This window comes from Protopterus annectens, chromosome 9.part0 (assembly GCF_019279795.1).
Source record: "Protopterus annectens isolate FY-2018-M chromosome 9.part0, PAN1.0, whole genome shotgun sequence".
NCBI lineage: Eukaryota > Metazoa > Chordata > Ceratodontiformes > Protopteridae > Protopterus > Protopterus annectens.
In genome coordinates, this window is record NC_056743.1 from 1,152,684,536 (window position 1) to 1,152,699,165 (window position 14,630).

At 41.9% G+C, this 14,630-nt stretch overlaps 1 long non-coding RNA gene across 1 annotated transcript in view; it reads left to right on the forward strand.

Moving 5' to 3' along the window:
* LOC122810933 overlaps positions 1-10,297 on the forward strand; it is a 60,307-nt gene extending 50,010 nt beyond the window's left edge. The window contains exon 2 of the long non-coding RNA XR_006366159.1: positions 10,112-10,297. This is a non-coding gene — a long non-coding RNA (uncharacterized LOC122810933). The remainder of the gene's footprint in view (positions 1-10,111) is intronic.
* The last annotated feature ends 4,333 nt before the right edge of the window (positions 10,298-14,630 follow it).

Sequence of the window (14,630 nt, forward strand, 5' to 3'; positions counted from 1 at the left end):
TGGGGGTCTGAGCAGTTTGTAACTTGTTTTAACTGCTGTATTTGTGGAAAGTACATTGTGAGGCTACTGTACTGTGCACTACACACATATATATTGCAGTGCATTTCTTGGGGGCCTGTGAACCTAGATCACAACAGTGCTGCAGCCATTGGTTTACTTTATTTTAGCTGGCTTTTTTGTTTGTGGGGAAATAGAAACACCACACTCTAAACTCACTCTCAGCACTCCATTGCTGGATGACCAAGTACATATCTTAGAAGAGCCTTGTTAGCATTGTTTTGTTTTAACTAGCTTTTTGCTTGTTTGCTTTTGTGGAAATTATAACATGGGACCACTGTGTGAAAATACTAGTAGCACACAGGACTGCTGCATTGCTAGGAAGTGAGGACGTGGCTCATAAAAGTGCTTATTTTATTTTTACCGACTTTTGTGTTTGTGTGGAAACTATTTTGTGAACCATAGCTCTGTCTAAAGCACTTTACAGCTGATCCCTTGTTGGGACACACTTCATAATGTTAAGATCCTTCACAAGAGGGTGATGTTTGATTACTGAAAATTTAAGAACTGTCTGTTTACTTCCAACACCATACTCCTGTTGTACTGGGCATCTGGCTCGGAACACTGCTGTAAGCATAGTTTTAATTTAACTAGCTTTTTGGAATGTGTAAAAAAATATATACTGTGGGACCATTGTAACAACAGTCTTTGCACTCTTACAACAGCACATTGCCGGGGGAATTGAGGATTTGGTTCAGAGCATTGCTGTAAACATTGTTTTATTTTGTTTTTAACTGGCTTTAATATTCAAAGTACACCATGGGACCACCGTGACAGTACTAATTTACACCACTGCATTGCTGGGGGATTCCATACATGCTTCAGAGCAGTACTGTGAGCATTGTTTTATATTATCTGGTGTTTGTGTGAAAAGAACACTGTGGGACCATAGCACTGGCTAAACCAATAGCGTCAGCACTTTAGGTAAGATCACTTGGGGCACATTCTCTGAAACTAACCTCCTTTGTAATCTGTCAATGGTTAGAAATGCTTTTTGTAGCTGGCAATTGTGACAACACTTTTTATACTCCTTTACAAAACTCCTTTCCTGATGGCCAGAGTACCTGGCTCAGCATAGTGCTGCAAGCATAGCTTTTTCATTTTAACTGGCTGTTTTCATGAAAGGTATAGTGTGAGACCATTGTGACTATGTTGTGTACACTCACATCACTGCTTTTTTGGGGTAAAAAGCAATCCCTAAGTGCGGTGTTGTTATCCTCCATTTTATTTTAGAAAGTTGGAAAATCAGCAAATCCCGTGTTCACTGGACAGCCCATACAAAGAAGTACAGTTGTGTACACTTACCATAAGTGTAGATGTTCAAGTGTATTCACTGTTGCAGTCATCACACTTGTGTTATCCTGCCAGGGGTAGCCCTCAGTCGGACCGAATACCAGAGGCTTAGTATTTCTGTGTCAGTCGCTGTCGCTTCAGGACTGACGCCAGGTCATCAGGGATATAAAAACAGGCAGCAGACGCCATTACATCTGACATTTGGGACACGAAAAACTGGAGTCCCCAAATAGGGAGCTAAGTTATGGTGGAAAAACATCACCAGTAAAAAGTAAATACCAATAGCCCTGTAAGGGGTGAGTAAGAGAGATAGAGGAAGAGAGAGAGATTGAGAGACAAGGGGGCTGTAGGATGGGAAACCAGGACTGAAACAGTTAATACCCTCAAACATCTACATTTATGGTAAGTGTACACAACTGTACTATGTTCTTTGTGTTTTACTGTTGCAGTCATCACACTTGGGTTGATTCCCAAAGCTGAAGAATGGGTGGAGGCAGTCATGAAGAGTTTGGACTGGCTAGTATGCCCTGCAGGACTGCTGTTTTGTAAAGCCCAACCTGGATTTGGAAAAGATAGACAGGTGGTAATGCTTGGTGAAGGTATGAACAGAACTCAAAGTAGCATCTTCCAGAATGTCCCTGGTAGGAAGACCTCTGAGAAAAGCTGTAGAGGTTGAAGTTGCCCTAGTGGAATGTGTTCTGACCACCTGAGAGGGTGGTTCCCATGGTGTTTGTCACAGAAATGGATACAGTGTGCTATCCATTTGGAGATGGTTTGTTTTGATAAGGCCTTGCCCACTGCCCCTGGTGCAAAGCTGACTAGTAACTGGTCAGATTTCCTGAAGGGCTTAGTCCTATCCAGGTAGAATCTGAGCTGTCTGTGCACATCTAAGGAGTGCAGGATCCTTTTCCCCCTAATTTTGAGGATTAGGGAAAAAGGTGGGCAAATGGATAGATTGGTGGAGAGCCACACTGGACACCACTTTCGGCATAAAAGTAGGGTTAGTCCTAAGGGAAACCCTGCCAGCATGGAAAATAATGAAGGGTTCCAAAGCCATAAGTGCTTTTAGCTCAGACACTCTTCTAGCTGAAGTGATGGCCAGAACTAAGGATGTTTTCCAAGAGAGGAATTTTAACTCAGCTGACGCTGCAGGCTCAAAGGGGGGGGGGGGGTAGTGTGAGCTTTTCCAACACAAAATTAAGGTCCCAAGCAGGGGTGGGGGCTCTTCTTGGTAGCCTTAAATTGTTTGCCCCTGTCAGAAACTGTTTTGATGAGAGGGTGAGAGAAGAGAGGTGGCTCAGTGCTGTAATGAACAGAGGTGGCAGAGGCATGGATCTTAATGGAAGAGAAGGACAGGCCTCTGTGGAGTAGGTCTGCTAGGTAATCCAATATGATAGGTAAGGAGGGTTGTGCTGTATCCGCTCCTTTAGAGTGAATCCAGGAACAATACCTTTTCCACTTATCAGCATAGGATTTCCTTGTACTGGGTTGTCTGGCTTCACGTATGACATCCTGAGTACCTGCTTGCTTAGGCTGGCCACTGGAAGAGAATTCAAGGAATATGCCAGGCTGCAAGGTTCTGGGTCAGCAATTGCAGATGCAAGATCTGTCCCTCCTGCTGAGTCAGGAGGGTTGGGATCTGGGGTAGGTGCCATGGTGGCACCGGTAACAGACTGCGCAGTGTTGGTGTACCAGTGTTGGTGTTGGGTACCAGTGTTGGTGTGGCCAGTCTGGGGCAATCAGGATTGTCCTTGGCCTTTCCTGCCTTATCTTGAATAGTACTCTTGCAAGAAGGGGCAGAGGGGGAAATGCATAGATTGAGAGGTTTGCCCACTGGAAGGATAGGGCATCCACTTTCCAGGCCTTGCTGTGAGGTACCCTGGTGCAGAATTTGCTGAGCTGGTGGTTGTAGGGGGAGGCAAATAGGTCCACCTTAGAGGTACCCCATTTCTGGGTCAGAAGGCTGAAGGTGTTGTGGTCTAAATGCCACTCGTGTGGGTCTAAGAGATTTCTGCTTAAGTTGTCCGCCAGAGAGTTTTGTTTGCCTGGCAGGAATTGAGCTTGCAAGTGAATATGCATGGCTGAAGCCATGTTCCACAGGGTCATGGCTAGCCTGCAGAGTAGATAAGTGTGGATTCCCCCCTGCTTGTTGATGTACCACATCACTGTGGTGTTGTCAGTTTTTATTAGAAGGGGCCCCGGTGAGAGTAGGGATCTGAAAGCTGTGGGAGTGTGCTGCACACTTCGCATCTCTTTTTGGTTGATGTGCAGATGAATTTGATTTGGGCTCCAGTGGCCCTGAGTGCATCTGCCATCCAGATGTGCACCCCAGTCATAGTCTGATACATCTGTGGTTAGGGTCTGGGTGACCTGGGGTTGTGTAAAGGGAAGCCCTTTGTTGTGGTTTCATGCTGCTGCCCACCAAAGAAACTGTTTCCTTAGACAAGGTATTATAGGTATGATTGCTTCCAGGTCCTGAGAATGTTGGCACCAAAAAGTACCATTGAAGTTTCCTCATATGCAGTCTTGCATATGGAATTAGTAGAATGCAGGAGGCCATGTACCCTAGAGCCAGCAGGATTTTCCTTGTGGATAGCTGGGTTCTGCTGGCCATTTGAGTGCCATTTGAATGAAGTAGCTTGTCAAATAGGCTTGATTTTCTGGAGTAAGGAATGCCATCTGGGATGGTGTTTCCAAGCTTGCTCCCAGGATTGCAATTTTTTGACTGGGGACTAGTTTGGATTTCTTTTCATTGATAGTGTTCCCCAGGGAGGTTAGAAGGTCCTTTACAAATGTCAGGTGCTGCAACAGCTTTTCCTGACTGTCTGCCTGAATCGGGCAATCATCCAAGTAAGGGTAAATTTGAATCTTTCTCTGTCTGCAATAGGCAGTGGCTGGAGGCAGGCATTTTGTGAAAACTCTGGGAGCAGTGGATAAGCCAAAGGGAAGTGCAGAAAACTGATAATGCATAGATCCTGCCCTGAAATGTAGATATTTCCTGCAGGAGTCCCTGATTGGGATGTGCAGATAGGCCTGCTTTAGGTCTAGGGTGGCTAACCAGGCATCTTTGACAGCATAGGGAGAAGCTGCTGAAGGGTTAGCATTTTGAATTTTGGTACTACCAGGAAGGTGTTTAGAATGGATAGATCTAAGATTGGGTGCCAGGTGCCCTCTTTTCTGGGTACCAGGAAAAGTCTGGAATAAAAACCTTGGCCTATCTGTTCTGCAGGAACAGGCTGAATTGCCCTTATGGATAGCAGAGACTGAACTTGGTTTTGTGCCTCTGCCCAGTGGTTTAGAGTAAGGTCTGGGAACCCTTTTGGAGTTGGCAGCGTGTGGAAATAAAATTTGTACCCTGGGATACTATGTTGATAACACATCAGTCAGTGGTGATGGAGATCCAGTTTTTTGCATGGTGGGCAAGTGTTCCTCCTAGGGGCATGAGCAATTGGGCAGAGGTGAGGAATGGAATTGAGAAGTCCTTGTGAATTCTTTCCGTAAGGGGGTGGCTTAGCACTCCCTGTTTTAGAAGTGGAGGTACTCCATTGCTTAGATCTCTGCATACCATGAGACTGTAATCTTGGGGGTCTGTTTCACCTAGGTCTAGTTTGAGATGGCCTTGAGGGGGCTGGAAAGGACCAATGTTTTGAGGGGCAATGCCTACTGAATCTTGGAGGCTGCATTTGCAAGAAATGTTTGACTGTCTGCATAGACTTAGCCTTGTCTTCCATTTTAAAACCTCTTCTGATTTGGTGCCAAACAGATTGCTTTTTAATCCAGGCATGCCTTCTAAGTACAGAACCTGTGACTGCTGGCCTGCAAGCTGCTTCTAGGGCATCAAACCCACATTGCAGGGTATGCTTGCTGACCTGGCTTGCAGAATGCATAAGCTCCAGTAATTCTTTATTTTCTGCACAGTCAGGAAAGGTAGATAATTTTTGCTTAATAAGTTCCATAGTATGTTGCTGGTATTTCACCATGTGGAACTGATAATTCAATGCTCTAATGGCGAGAGTTGCAGAGATGTATACTTTTACCCAATCTGTCTAAAGCTCGGGAATCCCTGTCCGAAGGGGTGGGATTCTTAGCTGTAGTAGCTTTTATTCCTTTAGGTCATTGGGAGATGACCTCTGGGTCAGCAGTCAGATTTTTGAAGAGAAATTTGTGAGAGTCAGGGACTCTATAGTACATGTCAGGTTTCCTTGTAGCAGTACATGTCAGGTTTCTTTGTAGCAGGGGGTAAAGTATCAGGAGTTAGACTGGATTCCATAAAGACATCATCCACAACAACCAGAACAGGAGGGATAGCTAAGGGTCTGTGCTGTGGTAAATCTAAAAAATTCCCCGAGTCTCTTTTTGGACTGAGGATAATCCTGGCATTCCCAGTGGAAATGCTCTCTAAGTATGCAGGGTTTCACCAAAAAGAAAAATCCTCTGGAGGGGAGGTAGAAGGAATTTATTCCTCTGCATCTGAATTCTCATAGGCAGATAAGGGCATGTCTTCATATTCAGAAACCTCAGAGTCATCAGACTCTTGGTCAGCTGCTGGGGACAAGTCTCTTTTTCTTTTAGCAGGGGAAGACTGGCTTCCCCTAATCAGCATGATCAGGTCTTCTGCCATTTTAAGCATCTGAGATTATGGCAGTTTGTTGTCGTTTTTTTGGCATAGCTCGTACTGTTGGCCTTAGAAACTCGGTAGTTTTAGAAAGAACTGAAGATGCGAAAGAAGCTGTCTGTGTTGAATATCGGTAATGCGAAGAACTTCCTCAGAAGCCGGTGCCTGCACAGTAGCTCTGGACCCATCCAAAGTAGTGACATCCGCAGGTTCTGTAGTCGAAGAAAAGTCTTGTGGCATACCGGACACCGAACGGGTCTCGGTAGCGGCCTGCAAATCCATTGGAGTGGGCATCCAGGGGCTGAGAAAGCATCTCACTAAGTACCAGCGAACTGGTGACTAGCTTAACGGAAGCATCTTCAGCAGTTTTGGACCTGTGTGGTCTGTCTCTGTTTTTATCCTGACATTTTTTCGGAAGATCGGTAGTCAGATGGCTTACCGAAGCCATTTTGGAATCCGGAGATAGAGAACGAAAGTATTTAGCTACAATACGGGCCCAACAATAAATAGTTCAGGCGTTGAACAAAGCACAAAACCAACAGCGAGGTACGTTGTGGTCTGGGCCTGAACAGGTGATGCAGTAAGAATGGAAATCGCAATGTGGTATTTGCTTTCCACAGGCGTGACAATTAACTTTTCTGACATCAGTTAGAGCAAAAAAAAAAGATCCCCAATTGGGTACTTAGCTTTAGAAGACTTCAGGATGATTCAATTTCAGAAATGAAAACTCAGATAGCTGCTGACCGGCACTCATGCGAACTGCTTCTGCTTCAGGCTCCTCGGCAAGAAAGACTGATGTAATGGTGTTGGCTGCCTGTTTTTATACCCCTGATGACCTGACTTCAGTCCTGAAGCGACAGCAACTGATGCAGAAATATTAAGCCTCTGGTATTCAGGCCGACTGAGAGCTACCCCTGGCAGGATAACCCAAGTGTGATGACTGCAACAGTGAAACACAAAGAACATCTAGTGTGTCCATCCCCTGCACAAAATCCATGTGCTAGGACTGAAATCTTTTTACTGTAGCTGCCATTCCCTTTCCATTCAGTAACTGTGGCTCCCCAGAAACCATGGCTAGATAGCAGAAAAAATAAAAACAGAGATAATGCAAGTTACTTCAAAAGCTGATGTTACAAGGATTTTGTGTATGCCACTTTTTGAGTTTGTGTATATGAGTCTATGTATCTGCCACTGAATAAGTTTGTGTGCCTGACAGTGGCTGTGTCTGTTCCTCTGCATGTGCGCCTGACATTGGCTGTGTCTGTTCCTTTGCATCTGTGTAGTGTCTGTTCCTCTGCATCTGTGTAATAAAAAATAAATAAATATTTCAAAACAAAATAAATTAACATACAGAAAATGAGCTGTTTGCACCAAGTCTAACAGTAAGGGAAATGATGGACCTTTCAGTTTTGGGAATCCCTCCAACTGGAGCACTGGGCCTCACAACCCCCTTAGCCATCCTTAATTTTCCTTTCTAACCTACCCTGTTTGACAATACTTTTCCCCTTAATTGGCTCTTTGTGTGTGTGACAACATACACTGACTTGAGCACTGGCTAGGTGAACTGTACTGGTGGCCTTTACTCCCGAAATGGTACAGGAGGGTATAGTCTTTTCAGAGGCAGTGAGCTTTCTGAATGAGGCCTGTAAAGGGACCTCATCCTATAGCAATCCTTTGATTCAGTAAGAGCAATGCTGATTCCATCGTAGCTATGGAACAGTGAATGTTGAAAAAAAGTAAGTAACTAGAGACCTATTTCATGCAATGTGGATGGTAAATATTCATGAAAATAAATGTTACACTGACGTATGGTATGTTACTGGGAATTCATGTAAGTAGATAAAAACACTTTCACTGAATCCTATTTTGGTGAAAATATTTTGCTAAAATCGCTTTCAACAAACCTTAAGTTATTTTCAGGTAGAGACTTCCCCTGCATCCCCATACCCCCGAACATAAACATACCTACTCTGACAGCAGTGGATAAAAGGGAATTCTCCAGTATCACTCAAAATACTTTTTGCAAAATAGTTCATTGAAATGGGGTTCACTGAAAGTGGTGATGACACGCTCCCATTGCAAGAACTGAGTAAAGAGTAGGGAATAGAAAGAAATGAAGTGTGACCATACAAGATTTGAAATGGAGTAATGTTGAGTGGCCACTGGGTATCAAACATCACTTCTACTGTAGACAGACCCAAGTGTAAACACTTATGTAAGAGAAGGAAGTGGCAATTAAAAGGTATAAAAAGCAGTAAATAAGAGAAGCTAGAAATCGGAATACCACAGAATAGGGCTCACAGAAACAGAATAAGTAATGTAGGATTTCTGCCATCTAGTAACAGTAGTATGTCATCTGCACATCTAAGTGGTTTCCTTGGGCAAGTGTACCTTTTTGAGATTGTCTGGCTGCTTCTGTGATGTGAGTGGAAGGTAGCTCCATCTGCTTCTGTGATGTGAGTGGAAGGGAGCTCCATCTGCTTCTGTGATGTGAGTGGAAGGGAGCTCCATCTGCTTCTGTGATGTGAGTGGAAGGAGAGCTCCATGTGATTACTGCCTGTAATACATTTTAAGTTTGCTAAAGTTGCTGCAGAGACAGGTAAAATGTCACACCACCTGTCATTATCATCACTTCACCTGTGGCAAGTGTAGCTTCTAGAGAAGAGACACTCCATATGTTTTGCTTTGCGCTGCATTAGTTTCAGTCCTGTATAAACTGAAGGACAGGATAAAGAGAGAATTTCACTTAGTCCTATAGAAGGCATTATGCCAAGTGTTAGGGACTTACAGAAATGTCAGTAACGTTTTCATTAGCATTGATGTGATTTATGAAAGGAAGAATCCTGCATCATTAAACAAAATCAAAAAGGAGTATGACCAATAAAATCAATGCATTGACTAAAAGAGCAAAAACTTGCATATGCTAGTCTTGGATATACTGAAAATTTCACTGAAGATTAGCTGCTACATCCTGAGGACAGGAGGGTGGCAGCTTCAGTCTAGTTCGTTATCAGCAAAAAACGAAAGCTTATGGTGCAGTAAGCAGAACAGGGGTGTACTGACCCACCAAGCATGGTTAGTGGCATTGTGGTGATGTGCAAAAGCATGCATAATCACATCGGCCTGGGGGAGGGAGAGGCTTCTAGGAAAAGGAAGAACATCATAGTCTGTTTACTGCTGCCATAATGATAGCTTCCCACCAGTCTGTTCTTGCCCAGCAGTTGAAAGGTGTAGGGGGAGATAATGGGTGATTGGTTAGGGTTTGATGAAGGGCTGGCATGACAGGCAAAATCAAGTAGAAAATACTTTCACTTTATAGGCCATAATCAGTATCGTCTATCAAAACACAACCCTACCCCATCTAAAACCTCTCCCTAGATTTTATATTCCCCTATTTCTTGCATGAATTTGGTCATCTGTATCCTCACCTTAAAATTCTGCTTTAGTCTTGCACGATAAATATGTCTATCTTTACTTCCATAATTCATTTTCATTTTCCAAGTAGCTCTTGCATGGATGTTGTTTTTTTATTTATTTATTTAATTTTTTAAATTTTTGCTCTGCAGAGGACTAACTTTATTAGTTAAATCAAAATCTGGTGACAGTCTACTCTTACTATTTATGTTTACAAGTCATTGCTTTATGACTAATTCTAGGTAATATTCAACCTTTATCCTAGTGGTCGTCTTTGCTACTAAAATAGTGTCAGTTTTCAGTATCAACGTCCTACCCTGTACTTGTTAATCTGATTTACATTTTAGTTTTGTAAATTATTAAACTGAACTAGATTTAAAGCTGAAAGTGACCTGGTTTGGATCATCAATTTTAAAGAAGAAATACTAAATTATAGCAGTTCATGGGGTAATGTAAAGAGCGTTTTTTTTTTTTCATTTAGCTTGTGGCATTATAGTTTGGTTTAATTGATGAGACAGTAAGTCAAAGCTGTAACAAAATTCAAATGTGCATATAAGAGTTCTGTAAGGAAATAAAACTTAAGACATGATGATTATACATCAGGAATGTTAAAGCCAGTAAATGTGATAGATGCAGTGGAGTTTAATCTACAATGTCTGTATCTTACTTAGAAAGATAAATGATCACTGTGTCAAATTATTTCTCGGCATCTGTTTCGTTCCATTTCTACAGATACCTGAGGTTTGCAGATTAAAAAGAGGGTAACTGTATTCTCCTTGCCACGTAGTACAGCTGGAACATAACTTGACACCATGAGTTCAACTGTTCAGTTACCAAATGGGGTTGTTGTCATGACTATAGTCTATCCTCAGACTGGAGCTGGAAGTCTCACGGAGAAAAAAGAACCAAACATTCCCAAAGAAATCACAGATCTGAACACTCCTAGAGAAATTCAAGATACAAACAATCCAAGACCAAGCACTCCAACAGCATGGCTGAAGTCCTTCATAAGGACAGAGCAAAAGACCCTTGGGGTAAGTATGAAGGACAGCTTAGTGTGATTTCTGAGTACTGACTACAGAGTACAAAGTAAGATGTGGCAAGCATATTTATATACATATGTAAATGTTTGTTGACAGCATGGTATTAATGTCAGTTCACTTCTAGGGGTGGTATGTGCCCATTCAGATTTCTGTATCTTACAACAAGTCCAGACAGTCTGTAAGTCACAAGTAGGTTGTGCAAGAAGAGTAATTAAAATAATAGTAATAATCACCCCCATCAACCTGCTGCAGTTTCAAAATCTCCTCCAATAAAAAAACACATTTTCACTGATACTGAGTTTTTTTACCTTTTCCTTTAAGGTAATGTTATAAATGAAGCAAATATACAGATATTGCAGTCCTTTAAATGGCTTTATTTTGCCCAGAAATACAGGAATGAGTTATAAAGGAATATTAAAGTACTATTTTTCCCCAAGGATGTTTGATCCTTGCACTTTGGATTCATGGTTACACAGTTACAGGCATTTGCAGCAACATCTGTTCCAAACATAGTATTTCCTAAATTATTGTTTTGTCCAAGTGATATGTATCAAGTTAGGCATGCTTTCTATAACTCCAGTATAGAACTTTTCCTCAGGACATATTGCTTGCACTGAGTACAAAAACACATTTCAAAGTTGTGAAGAAAGAAAATATGGTAGTTGTGACTTTCATTATGTCCCATTATGACTTCAGCTAAATGTGACAAAGGCCATTGAACAGGGCAAATCTGTGCACACAGGATACCTTGACCTGGCAGAGGCTTTCGACACATGCCCATATTTGGGCATTACCGATTAAACTTGGCAAACTGAATGTAAACCTCTTTGTAAGATGGGGTGCCAACTGCCTCACAAACCAGACACACACTTTCAAAGTGGGCAACTCCACATCAATCAGCAGACCTGTTACCAGTGGGGTGCTACAGGAGTCAATGCTGGGCCCCTACTGTTTGGTATATACTTCTCAGAAGTTCAGGTCAAAACTAAGGGGTTGTGGTTGATCAAGTTTGCAGATGACTGAAAACTAGGTGCAATCATTGAATCCCCAAATAATGTCAGTATACTCCAGGAGGGTCTCTCACAGACCGACTGGTATTAGTCATGGTCTCAGACTGAATACAAAGAAATACATCATCATTCCCTTTGGTGCAAACAATTGTCCCTTCACACTATCGGATCAACAATACCCTAAGTACCCATGAAGTGGTAAGGGCCCTGGGATCACAAGTTGACTGCAACCTGAACTTCAACCACCATGCGTCTACTGTAGTAAGGAAGGCTTTCTATGTAGCACACTTGATTATTTTGCTCTTGAGGTGATGCCTTTACTAAGATATAACCCTCCTATGCTCTGCACTTATTGAGTACAATGCCCTGGCATGTACCGTACAAAGCACCTGCAACAATTAGAGACCTCCGAGGTTTCTGTAAAAAGATCAAGGGGCTCTAGCACATGCCTTACAGAGACCAACTAAAATCCTTGTCACTGCTGAAGGGACAGATTTCTCACAGCAACTGCCATTTCTTTGGAACAGGTCATCAATTCATGTGAAACAGAGCACCTCTATGACTGTGTTCAAGAGGATCCTGAATGAGTAGATAGGTCACCATAAATTCTTGTCAGGGATAGAGCCCACAGCCTTCCTGGACATGTGCAGTCATCACTAAAGCCAATCTTGGATATTGCCTAGCATTTCTATGGCATTACATTGGGAAGAAACTGCTAGGCTTAAAATGATCTCTGGGTCGATAGCCTAGTAATATCCTATTATCCTACCATGCGATGTACAGTTTGTGTAAGGGAGTATGCTCCTGGTTCCATAATATAATGCCAGTATAATCTTTTGAATGATACCTTCCGTGTAGAGTTTCATGATGCCTATTGGCAGACTGTGACTTCCATTGCAGTAGTATAGTCAGTGTTTTCTCTGCAGTTTTGTAGGGCACTTAAATGCATGTGCTGTGAGACAGTTGCACTAAGCATTTTGAGTGTTTCATTTGCATCTGTAGGGTGCGATTAAGCTATCCAACTGGTCACAGCCATAGGTGTCAACCTCTTAAGAGGTCAATGTGGAACACAGACCCTAGCAATGTGTGACAAACAGTCAAAATGTGGAACACCCTATTTTCGCACTATGCATAAACGCACCATTTCCATGGGACGTGGATGAAGTGGGCTTTCTGCTAGAAGTACTAAGTTAGTGAATATTGCACGTTTATAAAATTCAATAGGACACACGTCAAATAAAACAGTCAGCAGAAACCATTGATAAAATGCAATATACTCAGTAGCAACTAGTTACATAAAAGTATTCAAGTGAAGGTGTTAAAAAAAATGGTGTGCAGCACCTGCTTTTTCAACCCCTCCACATTTTCTCCCAACTAAATCCGTTAACTCAACCAATCAAGGACAAACTGGAGCAAAATCAGGGACAATGTAACAATGTGGTATTGTAATGTTTGATCCTTATAACACAGAGTACTGCTATACAATACAAAATTATATAAATCTACAAATATAGCAAGGGGTATAGAAAGCTAGTTACAAATACTGCATGTTGGTAGGAGCAGATTACAAAGACAACAGTGCAAAGCCTGTGTCAAAAACTTAAAATCAGGCAAAATTCACATGACCAAATAAATCCTGAAGACAATGCATATGGAGATTCTGTTTGAAGTCATTACTATGTTTTTCCAAGACTGGTGAAATGAACAGATATTGCCAGACAGCACAGTGTGCTGTCGGCTGAGAATATCAGTACAGCATTAAGTACTGTTCATAATATGTGGAAATATGGGGATCACTATGTAGCGAGGAAAATAAACTCTGTGGATAGGAAACATTGTACTTAGGACACAATTGTCCTTTAAGTATGATAACTAGCAGAGGGAGAATAAATGTTAACTATGAGAAAGCTGCCACTTCAACTTTAATCTGCCATCTCCATGAATTTTTAAGCTTTTTAAAAGGTTTTGGATGTCATAACTTTTATTATCCATTGCAACAGATGATTCTGTCCTAAACCATACTCTTAGTGTGTTTCTTAAAGTAGCTTAAAACTACTGATCAGTCAATTAGTTCATAAATAAGGGGAAATCATGGACTCACCGAAGCATGATAGCATTCATTCAGAAAATAATACATTTATTAAAAAATAATAAAGTCACAATAATTTTTATGGTTAAGTGCTTTAGTCTCTCAAAATTACTAACAGAGGCTTCTTCAGAACCAGAAATGACTCCAAGACCACCCTGTTCTTATAAAGAACTTTCAATTAAGAGCTCCTTGTTCAATCAAGGACATAATTAGGGTTATCCCTTTCTGAATAGACATTATTTTCATTACTCCATTATATCAAGCGTTATATTAGAGCACCTGCCAGCCCTCTTAATGCACACTATCACATTTTGGTTTGTGATTATTTATGGTAGTGTTGTATGCTGGCATTTGAATTTGGCTTGTTTTTTCAGTTACAGTGAGTTCAGATGGATCAAGTAGTGTGTATAGGAAATACTGGACTGGCATACAGAATGAGTGTAGTTGAAATGGGCCAGGTAGAACGAATTACTGGACAATCTGCTGGTATTGGACTTGGTTCAGCTGAAGAAGTTGATTCACCGATTAATTTCATCCAGTTGGTTTATCTACTGACACAGATTTCCACCTCCTTAAAGGAGTACAACGGGTTTCTAAAAAGAATTCCTCAACTTCCCTGCCTTTTTCCTCCCTATTTACACCTTCCTGCATAAACAAACAACAAAGCATCGTTTAAAACATTTCAATTCCCCTCACTTTTCTGAAACAAGCCTACCTTAGCGTACAGGGATTGTTTCCCTTTCAAAAACATTCTCTCGCGTTTCAGTTAAGCATGCTGGAGTCTCCCAATTACTGACATCATCGCGGCCAGGCAGTGGAGGTATTTTTTTTTTTTTAATAGTTCCCTCCCCCGAAGTGACATCACCGCAGCCAGCCTCGGTCAAACAATCAAACCCTCCCATTCTGTGATGTCATAGCTGCCTTGTCCTCCCCCCAGCCTTGGAGTGCTAAAGTAGAGCTGCAGGAGTTAGAGAAGTTTTTTTCCTGTCGGTGTTTCCAGTACGCATTATTTTGCCAAAGGAACCTGTTGCGGGAAGCTTTGCTGTTAACAGCGTTTTTTCAGCGATCTGCTAAATTGGTAAGTCAACATTTTTTTTAAAATCCCTAAA